The following is a 17,535-nucleotide window of genomic DNA, read 5'->3' as shown; positions in this document are numbered from 1 at the left end:
CAGCAGGAGTGGTGTGGTTCTAGGGACCTATATAGCCACTAAGGGAAATGTGCCTGATTACAATTGGCCAGGTGATTGTAAGTGCCTGTTGTCAGTTCCCTATTGGGCTCCTGGGCCGCTGGCGGATCTTTGGCGGGTTCTTTTGGCTGGCTTTTCCTCCTAATCAGCAAGAAGGATCTGGAAGCCTAGAGTCCTAGAGATGGCTGCCATTGTTGGGCGGTGGCCCATCCCTGTCCTGACTCTGTGCCCAACAGAGGGCCTGACAACACAGAAGTCAGAGCAAGAAGATGCTGTGTGGCCCAGCATTGACTCAGCAGTAGGAGCAATGGCAGAGCCACTCTGTAGCCACCTGGTGTTTGTTTCTGTTTTGTATGATTGGATCCTGGAGAGTATCTTTGCCTTCAGCAGTGAATGGGATGACCCACTAGACAGTCACACACTGAAGGTAGGACACCAAGGGAGCAGGTCTCTGTAAGAGCTGGAGGACACTGCTGCTTTTGAACCTGGGGAGGGAGTTTTGAATCCAAAAATATATGTATGAATGCAGGTCTCTTTATAGTTTTCATATCATAATGACCTTGTGTCAAGAGATCTGATTCCATGACCTTTGAGTGTGCTATGTTACCACCTTTTCTAGCTCTATATGGAAAGTTGACCTTTGCCAGGAGATGAGCTCATTCTCCCCTTGTCACCCAAACATCTAGCCTTGGGCTCTGATTGGTGATGACCTTTTAGGCAACAAGCCCAGGAGATCTTATTTGGGATTAGTGTTTACTTCTGCCTAGACTCTTTCTGCTCTGCAACAAATTACCTGGGGATGGTCATCTAAGAGGAAGAGAAATTCCTTTCTCACAGCCCTGGAGTCCATGGAGTCCCAGATCCAGGTGCTGAGCATTGGACTGCTGAGGGCATTCTTGCTGTGTCTGTGCATGGCAGAAGGCAGGAGGACAGAGCATGGGGTGGGGGGGTGGAACTCTCACAGGCACAACCTGGAGCCAGGAGACAAAGTTCTTCTGTCATCTGCCAGGTGGAGGGAAGGCAGTGCACCCACTCTCTGCAGGTTCAGGATGTGCAGCAGCATCACCTTCTCTTCCTCACCGTCAACATCTGGATAACAGGGCACAGTGAGGACTAGATAGTTCAGGAGTGTTTTGTCTGGGATGAGTGTGTGTATCCCACCATTGTAGGTAGATGAGGGGAGAATGAGAACCTCCTGCACCCGAATCCAGTTTACTGGAAGAAGGAAATGAAAGGATACTAAGAGGAAGAGGGGAAGTGTGAGATTCCGGGGCTGTATGCAGAGTAAGACAAATGGGTGCCCATGTTCTAAAGTGCCCGGCTCACTTTTTTGGCAGATGACGTAGGAAGAAACCAGACACACTGAGGGGAGCTCTGCAGAGGTTGCTACTGTGTGAGCTCACAAGTGGAGACAAGAGGATGGGACAATCCATGTATTTCATTTAAGCAGCCCCAGAACACTCTCCCAGGGAATCCATCACCACTCCATAGCTGCTCCTCCTGCTGCCAGGATGAGGCTCCATGTCTCCTTTATCCAGATGCAGAGGCTGCAGGTGCTGCTGGCACCAGGGTGTGTGACTAAGAGGGGACTGCCCACTGTGTCCCTGATGGAGATGCCACTGGAGAGGTTCAGTCTCTTACTCTGCAGGGGCTGACAACCACTCTGCCTGTCCAACCCCCAAGTCATCAGGGCCATGGTCAGTGAATCACTAGGTGTGGAAGGACTGGGAAAACCTGGCCTTCAGAGTCTCCCAGGCTCCTCATGCAGGCAGGACCACCCACTGCACCCAGATTTGCAGCCCTGTGGGCAAGCAGTCCTGGCCTCAAGCAGGGGCACTGTGGCTTCAAGGACGAGTGGGACACATCCCAGTCCTGGAATCCCTCAGCTGCTGTGAAGCCTCCTAGGACTTGGGACACATTTCTCAATCCGAGGATTGAAGGACGTGGTGTGTCAAGATATATATCACTTTTTGCACATATGCCACATTCAACCAAGTCCAATACCTATTCATTTCAATGCAGTGCTCATGTGGAAGAACAGGATTGTGGGTTACTTATCTTCCTTTTTAACCCTTTTGTAACTGCGGATCAAATAATATAAATATAGTCAGTTTTTTAAATTTGTTTTACTTTTTCTAATTTTTTTCTAATTAGTTACGCATGAGAATAGAATGCATTTTGACACATGATTCATAAATGGGCTATAGCCTCTCATTCTTTGGTTTGTATGTGATGTAGAATCATACTGGTCATGAAATCATATATGCACATAGGGTAATAATGTCCAATTCATTCTATTATTCTTCCTAAACCCATACCCCCTCTTCTCCCTTCACTCCCCTCCGTCTAAAGCAGCCCCCCCCACCCTTTATTGTGGCTTAGTATCTGCATATCAGAGAAAATATTCACCCTTTGGTTCTCTGGGATTGGCTTCTTTTGCTTAGCTGATATTTTCCAGCTCCATCCATTTACTGGCATAAGCCATAATTTCATTCTTCTTTAAGGCTGAGTAATATTTCATTGTGCACATATGCCTCATGTTTTTATCCATTCATCTGTTGAAGGGAACCTAAGTTTGTTAAATAGTTTATTTATTGTGAATTGATAAATATTGATAAACTTTGATGTGGCTCCATTACTGTAGTCTGCTGATATTAAGTGCTTTGAGTATAAACCTAAGAGTGGGATAGCTGGGTCAAATGGTGGTTTCCTTCCCAGTTTTCTGAGGAATCTCAATACCACTTTCTATAACGGTTGCACCAATCTGCAAGGCCACGAGCAATGTATGACTGTACCTTTTCTCCCACAGCCTCATCAACATTTACTATTGCTTGTATTCTTGATAATTGTCATTCCGAATGGAGTGAGATAAAATATTAGAGTAGTTTTGATTTGCATTTTTATAACCACTAGAGGTGTTAAACATTTTTTTCATATATTTGTTGATTGATTGTATATCTTCTTGGTGAAGTGTCTGTTCTGTTCCTTAGCCCATTTATTAATTGAGTTATTTGTTTTTTTTGGTGTTGAGTTTTTTGAGTTCTTTATATATTCTGGAAATTCTCTATCTGAGGTGCATGTGGTAAAGATTTTATCCTATTCTGTAGGCTCTCTCTTCACATTATTGATTGTTTTCTTTACTGAGGAGACAGGTTAATTTGAATATAGCCCATTTATTGATTCTTGCTTTTACTTCTTGTGCATTAGGAGTCTTGTTAAGGAAGTCAGTTCCTCGGCCAACATGGGACTACTTTTTCTTCTACTAGACCCAGGGTCTCTGTTCTAGTGCCTAAGTCTTTGATGTACTTTGAGTTGAATTTCAACCAGGGTGAGAGATAGGGGTTTAATTTTATTTTTCTACATATGGATTTTCAGTTTTCTCAGCATCGTTTGTTGAAGAAACTATCTTTTCTCCAATGAATATCATGTGTATGAAAGAAGATTCCTTCCTACACAGGATCTATCCAATGCAAATGCAGGAAAATTGGCAGAAGAATTTAAGAGATTTGGAGTTACATCAAGGGTAAGAGTATGTGAAGCCACTCTAGACACTCCTCTTGTGGAGAAAGAAGGCAACCATGTGCTCGATTGGCCTTTTAATGATGTTGCACCACCATCCAACCAGATTGTTTTGGCTCTTAAGTCTTTGGAAAATTACCTTTCATGCAGCACCTGGCTGTTTCATTGCTGTCTGTGGCCCTGAAGGCCTTGGGAGGCTCCAGTGTGGGTTGCTCTAGCATTAGTTGAAGGGGCAGTGCAGTATGAAGATGCACCACAGTCCCTAAGACAAAAACAGTGTGGGGCTTTGAACAGCAAACAACTCTTGTATTTAGAGAAGCATCATCCAAAAATGCAGCTGTGCTTCAAAGGTTCCAGGGGGCACAGGAACAACTCCTGTGTTCAGTAAGTCGTGGTGCCTGATGCTACTGCCTTGGAAATGGGACATGAGATGGGACCTAATTGGGTGTAGATATTAGCTAGTGTGTTGGTGTGCTGGATGGGTCTGATGGAACTTCCATGGGAATACTGGAAAGGAGTTTCACCAGGCCACAGGATGGACAGAATTACATCATCAATGATCTGGTGATGATCAACCTACGTAGACACTGAGCAAAAACTACTTTCTGTTTGGCAATTAAAATGTGTTATGCTTTGGGGGTGAGTTGTCCCCCAAAGCTCATGGGTGACAATGCAGAAATGCTCACAGTGAAGTGATTAGATTATGAGTGCTGTGGCCTAACAGTGGACCTAACAAATCCTGAGTTTTTAAAATACTTTTATTTTTATTTATTAATTTTTTTGATAGATATTTATTTTTATTATATGTGGTGTTGAGATTCAAACCCAGTGCCTCACACATGCCAGGCAAGTGCACTACCACTGAGCCATAACTCCAGACCACCAAATCTTGATGGTTTTGAGTGGATGATTTGAGAGGACTAGGTACTGGGTGGTAACTGCCAGCAGGTGATGTGAGTCAGCAGGAAGGAGATCGTGGGTGCACGCCCTTGTGGGTTACATTTTGTCCCTGGGAGCTTGCTCTGTCTCTCTGCTTTCCTGCTGCCATGGGACAGGGTAGTTTTCCTCTGTCATGGGCTTTCACCATGATATTCTGCCTCTGCTCTGGCCCAAAGCAATGGTGCCAACTGATCATGGACTGAAACCTCTGATATTGTGAAAATATCTTTTCTTCTTCTACGATGTTCTTGTTAGGTATTTTGGTCACAGTAACAAAAAAAAAAAAAAAAGTGACCACAACAAAAAAAACTCATGTCATTTTTTACAGAAAAAACAATATCCTTTTATTTTAAAAATTCTATCAAAATAGTTTTCCATATGACACTGCATTTTTTAAAAAATCAATGTTAACCAGCCTGTGGGTTAGTCACACTCTACAGACTTCATCAGAGCATTTATAGGTGCTTAGAATATTTACAAATGCTGTTCACTAGGTGGTAAAGTTCTGTTGTCATTTTTCCAGTACATATTCCACAGTAAAAGAAAGGGCATATGTTGTAATTCTTGTTTAAAAAATCTTAACAAATGGAAAAAGGCAAAATTTTCTGAAAAAAGATTTTTCTTGAAATAGTTCTCTTAAACAATCAGGAATATAGAAATGCAAAGTAAATGTAAAGAAGAATAAGAAGGTTTAAGTTCACATTATTCTTTTAAATTATTTAAAGTAACATTAAGGTAAATTTTTACATTCATTATAAAAATGTTGTTCCACCTTCTGCAAATGATTTAACTCTGATTGCTGCAATGGAAATTTCACTTATTTAAAAAAATATATACATGGAAGAATAATATTTTGTTTGCTACTTGTGCACAAATTCCAGCTGACCTCAGACTAGTCAGGCAAGATGACCTCTGAGAAACATCAGTCGCAGAGTCTGTTGGAGTCACTACTCAAGTCTTGCAAACTGAACAATATTTTGACAAGAGAGCCAGGAACTCACTGAGTCTTCAGGACTGTGCCAAACAGCCTCCAATGATCTTCTCCATGAATGCTTATGAAATATGCATGTGGAAGAGGTGTGCAGAAATTCTGGAATAACCAATACTTGACTGATCAAAATAATTGATCAGAAGAAACACATGATTTGGGGCAATTCACATAGAACTTTGTTGGAAAGAATCTCTGCATTTTCCTCAGCAGGCAATTGGCCCTGTTCCTAGTCCCAGTTTCTGCAAGCAGTTTAGGAGCCAACCCGTGGCAGACTGGCTGGAATTAGCCCTGACCCATTGGAGAAGGCCATGTTTTCATGCACTGGCCCTTTCCTAGAGGAGCTTCATCTTCTTTTTCTCTTTGGTAAGCCTCCTGGGGAAATCACACATGGGTGGGATGTACTGTCTACATCATTGCCACAGTCTGGGCTGCTGGACAAATTCAGACACAAGAGGTGCAAGGCCTTCTTGGGTGGATCCCTCCCTACCTCGTTGTCACAAGGGCTGAGACCAGGGCCATAGCACAATAGGAATTCTGTCCCACTGAGGACGTGACTTCAGCTGGCAAGGCCAGACTGAAGCCTATGTGGAGCCCGTTTGACCTGAATAATGGAGCTTGCTATATTCAGGGTTGGTGCCCTCTCCTGCAGCAGACCTCACAGGGGCTCCTGTCCCTGAGGCTATTGGAACTGTTGGAGGGGAAGTAGTTCTGCTGTAATCCTCTGAGTTAGAAGATAGCGAAGTTGGAGTCACAAGAACCAAATTATTGCTGTTAGGAGAACAAGTCTTTGACTTCATTGTTTTTAGGTTTTGGTTTTCTGGTTTGAATTCCCTGTTTTTTCGTAGGAAGAGGTTGAGGCACTGCATGGAGTTTCTGATAGAGTCCACAGGCATTGCACGCAGGTTTGCCTTCAGCGTTTCTGCACCATAAAGTCATGATGGTGGTGTGCCAGTTGTCATGGGATAGTCCTAGCCACCAAGATGAAGGCACGTGCTTCTGCTGCTTGATGAGGGGCAGACTGAGGTCATTCATCTTAGTGTAGAGGCTGCAGGCTTTGCACAGGTAGGGGCCAGTTCCCTCCTGCCACCAAGTAGTGTCTAGATGGAGCCACAGTTTATGCATTTGGTGCTCTCTGGCAGGTCCTCCAGTAGGTTTGCAGTGGGGCCCAGAGGCACTGCGAGCAAGCCTCAGGCTTGGCTGTTCAGACTGTGCAGCACTAGAGTCTCCAAGGGTCCAGCTGTCCAGGCAGACATCAGTGGCAAACCTATGTAGGGACTCAAACTGAGTCCTTTTGAAAAGTACAATACAATTTAGTAGTTTGACTGACTGACAGCCTCGTTTCTTGAATAGCCTTGGCTCAGGCAAGTACAGCAGATGAACTTGCCCAATGCAGAGTCATAATATTCTTGTAAGCAAGGAAAGGATTTTGTGCCTCACCTCAGTTCATAAATACTGCCACATGGCACTGCACACATTAGTTCCATGGACATTTTGTGATTGTGAGGGCTTTCAGAGAATCCAGTCATTCCAGTTGTTGATTTTTGTATTTCTGCTTGCTCAGATAAATTCTATGGAATTGAACTTTATCTAAAGTTGTTTTTTCCTTTCAATATCAAGTATGTGATACAAAATAAGAGCTTATTCATCTTAAGGATGAGGGTGTGATTAATGTTTATATTCTATTTTCATCATTAAAACATACAACTAGAGGTTCAGGGATTGCTGACCAGGGTTGGCTGTGCTTAAACTCTGAATTCATCTGTGGGCTGGGTACCCACGCTCTGGGTAGGTTCCTGGTTTGGGAAAATTTCCCCACTCAGTCCCATGCCCCTCTAGTAGTTAGGATCCAGCTCTCCAATAATGTCCCTGATGACCTTTGCAGCAGGGCAGGGACATACCCTCTTGCCAAGGAGGTGTGCAGACTTTGCAATCTCCTGGAGGGTTGGACAGCTGCGGGGGCATCTATTAGTCTGAGAGGTCAGAGTACAGGAGCCTGGCCACAGTGATCTTTTCTGCCCAGTGGTGGACCTGGTCACCCAGGTAAGAAGCTGGCCTCCTCCTCTGCAGACTTTAGAGTCACCCTCATCGCTTTGGTGCCCAAGGATCCTGGAGGGCAGAAGCCAGGACTTGCCTCCCAAGGAAGCTGTGGACCCCACCCAGGCCACAGGCCTGAACACTACCACTCAGCCAGGCAGTGGCCTTTGTGGCTCCCAAAGCCTAGGGGCCCTCTCACCTCCACAGGCACAGATGAGCACTTGCTGCTGAGAGCTTCAGGTAGGAAAGGATCTAACCAGCACTGGAGAGGAGCCTGTGCATGGAAGGAAGAGGCATCAGGATTGGAAACTGGTGCTTGGTGGGGAAGGGACACCCACTGGGTAGCACCTGAATTCTATTCCTGTCTCCAACAGCACACCTCTCCATACCCCATGCACCTGGCATAATGGGCACAGCAAGCAGCTTTTAGTACATCTCCTGGACAAATTGCAGGGCTCTCAAAGGGCATGGTGGGCTATTTCTACATTTCCCCTTGTTCATTCTGGGGTCCTGAGCAGACAGAAAGCTCCTTTTATTTTGAACCCCCAACTCCAGTGCCTAAATTCGTGGCAACTTTGGCAAAAGCCACAAGCTGGATGTAGAAGATGGAACATGACCCTGTTGGAGAGCCCCATCCCATGTATGCTAGTCGCCTGCATGACCAGGTGACACCCTCTTACCCTAATACTGTCCTCACTGGCCAAGTAATCTGCCCTCCAGGGGGGTGCAAACTGAACTCACCTAGACTAGGAGGTAGATGTCTCGGGGTCAAGAGGCTGGTGACCCCATCTAGTGCCCAAAGCCTGATCAGATGTGGAGGGAGAAGGAAGAGAACCAGTGGAGTCAGACAGGGGAAGAATCTCAACTCCCCTGTCATGAACTGCCTGGCTATTGGTGGCAGGGCAGAGAGGGGTGGCCTAGTGAGAACCTGCACATGGAGGAGCCTGGTCCCTCCAAAGACATCTCCCAGACCTGCACCCCCATGCCCTACCTTGCAGCTACACATAGGAGGCTGAAGTGGTGGAGGGCAGGCTGCCCTGAAAGCCTGAAAGATCTACAAGGGATCGTATTATGAGCTGCAGTCCGCCTCTTTGCTGGTCTTGTCTGGACTTGGAGGGCTGCAGGTTATTTCCTACCAAACCTCCAACCCCACTATCTTCACCTGTCCAAGAGATTCAATAATGGCAATTATGCCTTTAAGCTGTGTATCTCTAGGGATGCAGGCTCCTGTTACAGTGAAAGGAAGGGTGGGTCCACTTGGCTGGCAGTATCCCAGTGGGCACTTGGTACATAGGATTGCTGTAGTGGGGATGGTACAATTGTGTTTGGGAAATCATGGGCTGGTGTGGTTAGAAGGGGCAGTGGGGTCCTCGAATCTAGCTGATACATTGTCAGTCCTGCTGGGTTGGGGGATAGTGCACTGTTTGGGGGGACCACTGGCCCTTGTCTGAGGATCAAAGCACCTCTACCCTCCTGTGCTAGCCATTTTTTGGCACTGGCAGGGAGTTCCATGTGTGATGGTTCATGAATTGGATTGTATGTCCCTTGGTTTCAGGCTTTGGGTCACCTAAGGAGCCCAGTATCCCTTAAATAGGGGAAGTACTTGGGGCCAACTTTTATATATCTGGGTATGGAGATGCTCTGCTGTTCTAACTTTTCAGATTTCAGGGAGAGGCAGCCATGGTTTCATAGCATTCTTTCTCCCACACACCCAGGACCTCTCCCACTGTTTCAGTTATCATTTCCTTGTGTCTGAAGACAAGTCATTATCAGGCTCTCTGTCTTCTCATATGGGCTGACCCCCTGGTACCAGAATCACCTTCCTCTCACACATTCCTTTGCCTTGAAGGGAAGGGATTCATCTGTCACATTTGGATAGAGACCTGCCTATGAACCTGGAGTTCTGGAGCCACAGAGGAGGAAAGAGATTGACCAGTGCTGTAGTAGGTGATTTTAACCACTGAGTAGTGCTACAAAGGCTGTGGAGAGGGAAGGTCAATGGCTTGTCTGAACACTGTCCTGGGGCACTAGATGGGAGGATTTATGGTGAGAGGCAGGGCTCCTGGGTAGCAACTGGTTCTCCTCCACATGCTGGTGCTATGCTGGCAACTGGAGGGATAGACAGAGCACAAAGGATGATAAATGACCTAACCACAGAGGTAGGATCTTGAGGGTCACAAAGGCCTCCTGGCTCATTGGCCACTCGCTTGTCTTAAACCGAGATGGAAAGCTACATTATTTTCCAGGTGCCAATCTATACATGTTCCCATATCCACCCCCCAGTAATGATGACCAGAAGTGACCTAGTGAGCCCAGGACACACAGTGCTTAGCCCAGATTCTCAGGCAGCACTGGACCATGCTGTTCGATGGGAGATTACATTCAATACCATGGTGAAGATGAGGCTTTCCTCTAAAATATGTGGTTCAAATTTAAGAAATAAGGGAAAGGGACTTAAAAATTATTAGTCAATCCAGGTGTGGTGGTGCATTCCTGTAATCCCAGTAATTCAGGGGCTGAGGCAAGAAGTTGTTGAGTTCTAGGGTAGTATCCCGAAAGTAGTGAGACCCTGTCTCAGAATAAAAAATAAAAGATTTTTGTAAAGCCCAATGGAAGAGCACCTTTGGCTCAATCTTCTGCACACACAATACATCTTGTTATTCCAAATTTGCATAATGTCTAGCTCCACACATTACCATGAACATATGTCACATCTTTCTTTGACATCTAATCAGAAAGCAAGATGCATAAAAAGAGTCAGAAAAACTAGAAACAATAAAATTTATATCCATTTGCGGGGCAAGAGCAAGGCCATGGAGGCAAACACTTGAGTTATTAGGAAGCCCCTTTAGCTAGCAATGAATATCTTAGCCAGGTTGAAGGTCAGGAAAATTGCCCAGCTCAGATCAAGCAGGTTACCATCAAACCAGAGTGTGTGTTTTGTGATGGTGTCAGGTTAGGCATACATGCAGATCTCCTCTATGCTCCATAGTGAGTGTTTTAGATGCACAGTGTTTAACCCTGGGCTTCAGTGTGGACCCCAGGACTTGAATGAGCACTTCAAAACCAGCTTCCCCTCCAGGCCCAGCAGTGCACGTTTCAAGACCACTTCATGCCTGAGAGGGAAGCTGGCAAATGGGAAGTCTGGATATGATGTCCCATATCCAGCCCACCTGTGACAAAGTCCAAGCCTGTCCTGGAGACTCTAAACCCCTGCACTGCACTATAGGAAAGCCTAGCCAGCTGTTGAGTGATGTGCACAAGGGCATCTGGGTTGACATCATATCCACAAGACCAAGCAGCCCATTGCTGCTATTCAGGGTTGAAGGGTTGTTGAGTTCAAGCCCACAGCCTGGGCTGAGCTTCCTGGGTGGGTTACCCTAAATGAATGTGTTATGCTACCACTGCCCACCAGGGCTCCTACATGAGGACTGAGAGGTGGCTCTAGAACTGCTAGGATCCTGGAGACTTACACTTATTCCCTGCACCTGCCGTATACCCCAGCTGGTGGAGACTGGAGTTGAGGCAATGCTGCCACTCTGATGGAGGTTCCCTGAACCAGGAAGCAGCCCATATTATGTTCCAAAATTTTAGTAGGAGGCAGGAGGGACTGTGCTAGGACAGCCCAGGGAGGAGGGGTGGTATCCACAGGTTCCTCTGTGCTGCAGGCTAGGAGGTGATGGCAGAGACACTGTGTGCCAGGTGGAGGCAGTGCATGGTCCCTAACCGGGATCGCCATAAGCAGGGCAGCATTGCAAAGGCAGGTTCTCCATTGATCACCAGGAGGACCCCCGGATGAGAGCTGAGGTGTGGTTAGTGGGACAAAGGACTGGTTCAATTGGGGGTTGGGGTGGGAGACCTGAGGTGTTGGGGAGCCAGTGGGCCGCCTGTGCTGCCTAGGGCCATGGTCCTGGGGCATGGGCAGGAGCTGTAATTGGAGACAGGTGCAGTTGGAAATATTACTGCCAGAGAAGAGGGAGTAGTGTCCACGGCCATGTCCTCAGACAGCACAGTGGAGGGTGAGTCAGGTGAGCAGAGGACTTGGCTGTGTGGGTGGGAGAGACTCTTGTAGCAGTTAAGATCTGGCCAAGGCTATTGGGGTGCAGTTGGAAGGGACTAGAATGGGCCTTGGAAAGAAATGAAGAGGAGGAGGTGCAGGAGGAGGAGGAAGATGGGAAGCAAGTGATCAGAAACAAGTGGAGGAGTAAAAGGAGGAGAAGGAAATAGAAGATGACCAGGAGGAGGAGCAGGGTGAGGACCACTTGGAGGTGGAACAGATGGATGAGTAGGAAGAGGGGGAGGAGAATCAAGGCACATGGAGTTCGGGGATTCCATTCTGCAGGGGGTAGGCTTGGAGGGGAGAGGGACCTGGATATGGGGTGTGGGAAGGTAAAAAATGGGAGGTGCCACTGTGCTTCTCAGGTAAAAAAGGGGCATGAAACAATGTAGGGTAACTCCCTCATTGGGACTGGGCCTCATGGGAGATCAGGGTTAGTGGGATGAAGCAGGGGAAGAGAACAAGTGATTCCCTACTCATCATTACTTAGTGAGGGCGAAGGAGGATGGACAAAGAGGTTCAGGTGTCCAGAAGGCTGCAGTTGCCACTTATTGCTGGCTGGGTATCTGGGGGTGGGAGGTGTCTGTGTGTGGGGTCCATTAGTCATCTCACTATGGGCCCTTCTTCACACTGCTCTTAGATTAACAGTTCCATTTTCTCTGAATGAGGAAGAAGGGTTAGAGTGGGTATCATGTTCTGCACAGGCCAATGAACTTGCTCAACTGCTGAAGGCAGGAGTACTAGTCTGCAGCGAGGAGGAGAAACTCTTACTGTTCTGGATGGTCCGAACATCTGCAAGATGGTGTAGGACAGCACTGTATTTATCAGGGCGGCAGCAGGAGACCAGGGGCAGGATCCCCTGGGAGGAGCGCAGCACCTGTAGGAGAAGGCCTCTGAGGCAGCTTATCCAGGCCTGGGAGCATGGAGATCCTGGCAGAAGTGTCTGGAGGCAGGTTTGATGGCAGCTGCTGGAGCAACTCGGTGATCATGCCACGGTGTGGAAGCATTATGGGTCAGGTGTGCCTCATGGTCCCAAAAGACCAGGTCGCTTGGCCCACAACCATACTTGCCCAGAAATTGACCATTCAGATCAGCTGGTGAGGTCCAATTTGACATTAGTGACAAAAATAAAGGAGCTCAGCTGGGACATCTGTTCCTCTGGAGCCCAAAGGAGCACTGTTGAGTTCACCTATTGTGACTTCTGGCTGGAATGCTAGATAGAGAAAGGGCTTGGGGACAAGCCCTGTTGGTCAGAGGAATGCCCCAGGGACAAGGAGCATGGCCCAATGTCCACTGCTATTCTGAGTGTAGAGTTCCTCAGGACTTTGCAATGCTTGTTTTCCCACCTAATGATTCTCATCTCTTCAGAGTGTTATTCTGGGGCTGCTTTCCTATTGGTTATTTGACATTCATACCACATGATATCTGTTTGGATTCTCCTTGACATGAGGTAGTCATCTGGATTTATCAATTAGCCAATCAAAACTGCCACCAATTACCACTGAATAGCTCTACTCTTGTTTTCTCAATCATTTCCTGCATAATAATACAGTTTTAGAAAACCATTAGAATGGTGTGTAGAAGGAATAGTCCAGCAGAACTCAGGATCCAGTAATGGTGCCTGACTCTTTGATATTAGCTTCAGGCAAAATATGGACATTTTCACTGGGATGAAGTCCCTTTTATTCTAATATATATATATATATATAATATGTATAATTATATATATATTATATATTATATATATATAATTTCTAGATCATGTTTAGGGGACCCAATATTCTTGCTGTTGCCTAGAACCACATTTCTCAGGGATCTCAGTCTGTGTTGGGATGGCTGCTGTGCTGTGGCCCAAGGTGATGCAGAACACCTCATGTCCCAGAAATCTCAGTCTATGGGAAGCCAGCTCCATTGCTCTGGTCATGAGGTGAGTCTGAACATCAGGGAAGAAGGGCATTTTTCAGGAAGCCTCTAAACTCATGGCTGCTGTGAAGCAGAAAGAAAGGAGGACCAAGTGACAAAATATAATTTTCCAAGGACATGCCCCCAGTGACCTATTTCTTCTAGATATATACCTTCTCCCTTTACCACCCAATGCAGTACTTCTTTCAAATTATTAATCCACCTAATGAGTTTATTTATAGATTATGGCACCAATCTCATAATGTAATAATTTTACCTCTAGTCATTCCCACATTATCTCACTTCAGCTTTTGAGGTACTGTGGACTCCAAAATTTCACATGCCATCTGTGATCCCCAAAGGCTATGAACATCTCACTATGGAAAATACATTCAGTGTATTTCCAGGAGATGCCCAAATGTAAACAATTTCAGCATTGCCCCAAACTGCAAGTCCAAAGTCTCTTCTGGGACTCAAATTAAACTCTTGGTTTTCAGACCTTGTAGGAATCAAAATCAACTCATGCATATCCAATTATACACTGGCACAGAGTAAGTATTTCCATTCCAAAGGGAGAAATAGGCACATAGAAAGAAGAGATGGCTATGAATCAAACTGAAATCCAGCTGCCAACAAGTCCTCTATCCCCATGCTTAGCAACTGGGGCACATGTTGTGGACAGTGGGCTCCAAAGGACTTGGGCAGCCTTGTTCCATGTCCCCTCACATAGGCTGGCTCTATCCTCAGCCAGCAACATCCCCTGACATATAGTCCACATTGCCAGCATCTCTTCATCCAAGGGGTCACTACTGCAGCTTCAACTTCCTTCTACAATTGCACACATGACCCTCTCAGGGCTACCTACATGGATTCTCACTGCCTTATACTTTGACCTGCCAGGCCTTCCTTTGCAATCTTGTTGGAAGCCTTCATGACCACCTAACTTTAGGATCCTGCATTCCTGCAGAACCAGCACCACGTGGTTGAAGCCAGTGTCTGCCACCATCTCAAGCAGTAGCCAAGCCTCTGAGGACCATGAGGAGGCAACTTTGGAGTGGCTGAGTGAGCACGGAGAACAAAGTTCCTAGTAGTTTCTCAGTGGAATCTGTATTTTCATATCTTGTGAACATGATTTGTGAATGATCTTGCCAATTCCTGAAATGACCTTAAGCTACCTCTCTACTGTGTCTATGTAATTTCTTTAGAATCTCTTTAGTGACTGTAATGTGTTAACAACCACAATTCCTGAGGCCCAGAATTACTCCACCTTTTCTGACCAAAATGCAAGCTTGCACTCTTCCCTGTGCTCCACATTCTCACAGTAAACATGAATAAAAGCTGCTAGTAACATCCATATCACAGGTTTCTTGATGTGTGTTTCTTGATGCTGTTCTTCCTTGACACTTCCTTCATCAGATTAATGAGTATATCACCTCTAAGTTTAGCCACAGGAATGTGATGGGAAATATGCATAAGGTAGACAATATCTTTGGCAGAATGTAACATAAATGTCTCCTAGTTCCTTTTCCAGCAGAGTCCTTCTCCTGTGCAAACTCATGAACACAGTGTTTCCTAGGAACAATCCTATCAGCATTTTGTTATTTAGAGCTTCTACCAAATACACATGATAAGCTTCACTAACAATGTTCAAAGCTTTTCCAGCTTACATCTCTAAACTATTCAATGTGTCTATCTCAAATACCAAAGTCTCCACAAGTTCCTGAAACAAATATTCAGGCAAGTCACTACAAGCAGCTCACCTGTTGATACCTATTTCTGTTCTAGTCATCTTTTGTTTTGTCTGTATGACCAAAGAGATGACAAGAATAATTAGAGGAGTAAAAATTTATTTCCCATGGCTTCAGACATAGTCCATAGACAGCTGTGTTTGTAATTCTGGGCCCAAGATAAGGCAAAACATGTCAAAAGAGTGTGCTTTAAGAAAGCAGTCAGGCGTGGCCACTGGAAAGCACAGAGACAGCAACACAAAAGGCACAAAAGAGAAACACCAAGGGATTTTCACATGGAACTACTTCTTCTAGCCAACACCTACCTGCCTATACTTATGTCTCATTTAATCATATGCATGCATTAAGGTACGGCTTCATTTAAAGCTCTTTTAACTCTATCTTTTCACCTCAAACTTTCTTGCATTGTCTCACACAGGAGCTTCTGGGGAACACCTCATTTTGAAAATGGTAACACCTTATAATATCCCCTTCAAATATGATTTGTCCCGTGATGCAAAGATTGAAACCATGCTGAGAGCAATGAGAATGATCCCTTGAGTGGAACTATAGGAGGTCAAACTAATGGAAAGGTTTTGATAAAATGTTTCATTTGACAACTGTTGGTTTGGTTTTGCATTTTGCTGGATTCCTGGGTCACTCCATATCCAAAAGCAAAGAAGTCCAGCCTCCTTGTGTTTGGCAATTAAGATAGTTAACTCAAAATGGATCAAGGAGCTTGATATCAAATCAGAAACTCTGCGTCTGATAGAAAATAAAGTTGGCTCCGATCTACAGATTGTGGGGTCGGGCTCCAAATTCCTTAATAGGACACCCATAGCACAAGAGTTAACAACTAGAATCAACAAATGGGACTTAATTAAACTTAAAAGTTTTTTTTCAGCAAAAGAAACAATAAGAGAGGTAAATAGGGAGCCTACATCCTGGGAACTAATTTTTACGCCTCACACTTCAGATAGAGCCCTAATATCCAGAGTATACAAAGAACTCAAAAAATTAGACAATAAGATAACAAATAACCCAATCAACAAATGGGCCAAGGACCTGAACAGACACTTCTCAGAGGAGGATATACAATCAATCAACAAGTACATGAAAAAATGCTCTCCATCTCTAGCAGTCAGAGAAATGCAAATCAAAACCACCCTAAGATACCATCTCACTCCAGTAAGATTGGCAGCCACTATGAATTCAAACAACAACAAGTGCTGGCGAGGATGTGGAGAAAAGGGTACACTTGTACATTGCTGGTGGGACTGCAAATTGGTGCGGCCAATTTGGAAAGCAGTTTGGAGATTCCTGGGAAAGCTGGGAATGGAACCACCATTTGACCCTGCTATTGCCCTTCTCGGACTATTCCCTGAAGACCTTAAAAGAGCATGCTACAGGGACACTGCCACATCGATGTTCATAGCAGCACAATTCACAATAGCTAGACTGTGGAACCAACACAGATGCCCTTCAATAGATGAATGGATAAAAAAATGTGGCATCTATACACAATGGAGTACTATGCAGCAATAAAAAATGACAAAATCATAGAATTTTCAGGGAAATGGATGGCATTAGAGCAGATTATGCTTAGTGAAGCTAGACAAACCCTAAAAAACAGATACCAAATGTCTTCTTTGATATAATGAGAGCAAGTATGAACAGAGCAGGGAGGAAGAGTAGGAAGAAAAGAGTAACATTAAACAGAGACTTGGGAGGGAAAGGGAGAGAAAAGGGAAATTGAATGGAAATGAAGGGAGACACTCATTGCTAAACAAAATTACATATAAGAGGTTGTGAGGGGAATGGGAAAATAAACAAAGAGAGAAATGAATTACAGTAGATGGGGTAGAGAGAGAAGATGGGAGGGGAGGGGAGGGGGGATAGTAGGGGATAGGAAAGGTAGCAGAATACAACAATTACTATTAGTGCATTATGTAAAATTGTGGATGTGTAACTGACGTGATTCTGCAATCTGCATTTGGGGTAAAATTGGGAGTTCATAACCCATGTCAATCTAATGTATGAAATATAATATGTCAAGAGCTTTGTAATGTTGTGAACAACCAATAAAAAAAATGTAAAAAAAAAAGAACTATGTAATGTTTTGAACAACCAACAATAAAATAAAAAAAAAATAAGATAAACTGGAAAAGACACAGTTCTGACACTGACACTCATATGGGTTATTTCAACTGTGGACCAGTACAGGAAAATGCTCCATGGGGCCATACATTACATGGTGTCTGTTCTCCCTGCTGCATGCTGCATCACTGACACTCCCACCCATCTTTGACCTCTGCTGGTACTGCACTGCAGTGACCTACATGGTGCCC

Source organism: Spermophilus citellus (genome assembly GCF_964194105.1).
Source record: "Spermophilus citellus genome assembly, chromosome: 16".
Taxonomy (NCBI): Eukaryota; Metazoa; Chordata; class Mammalia; order Rodentia; family Sciuridae; genus Spermophilus; species Spermophilus citellus.
This window is presented reverse-complemented; position numbering follows the sequence as displayed.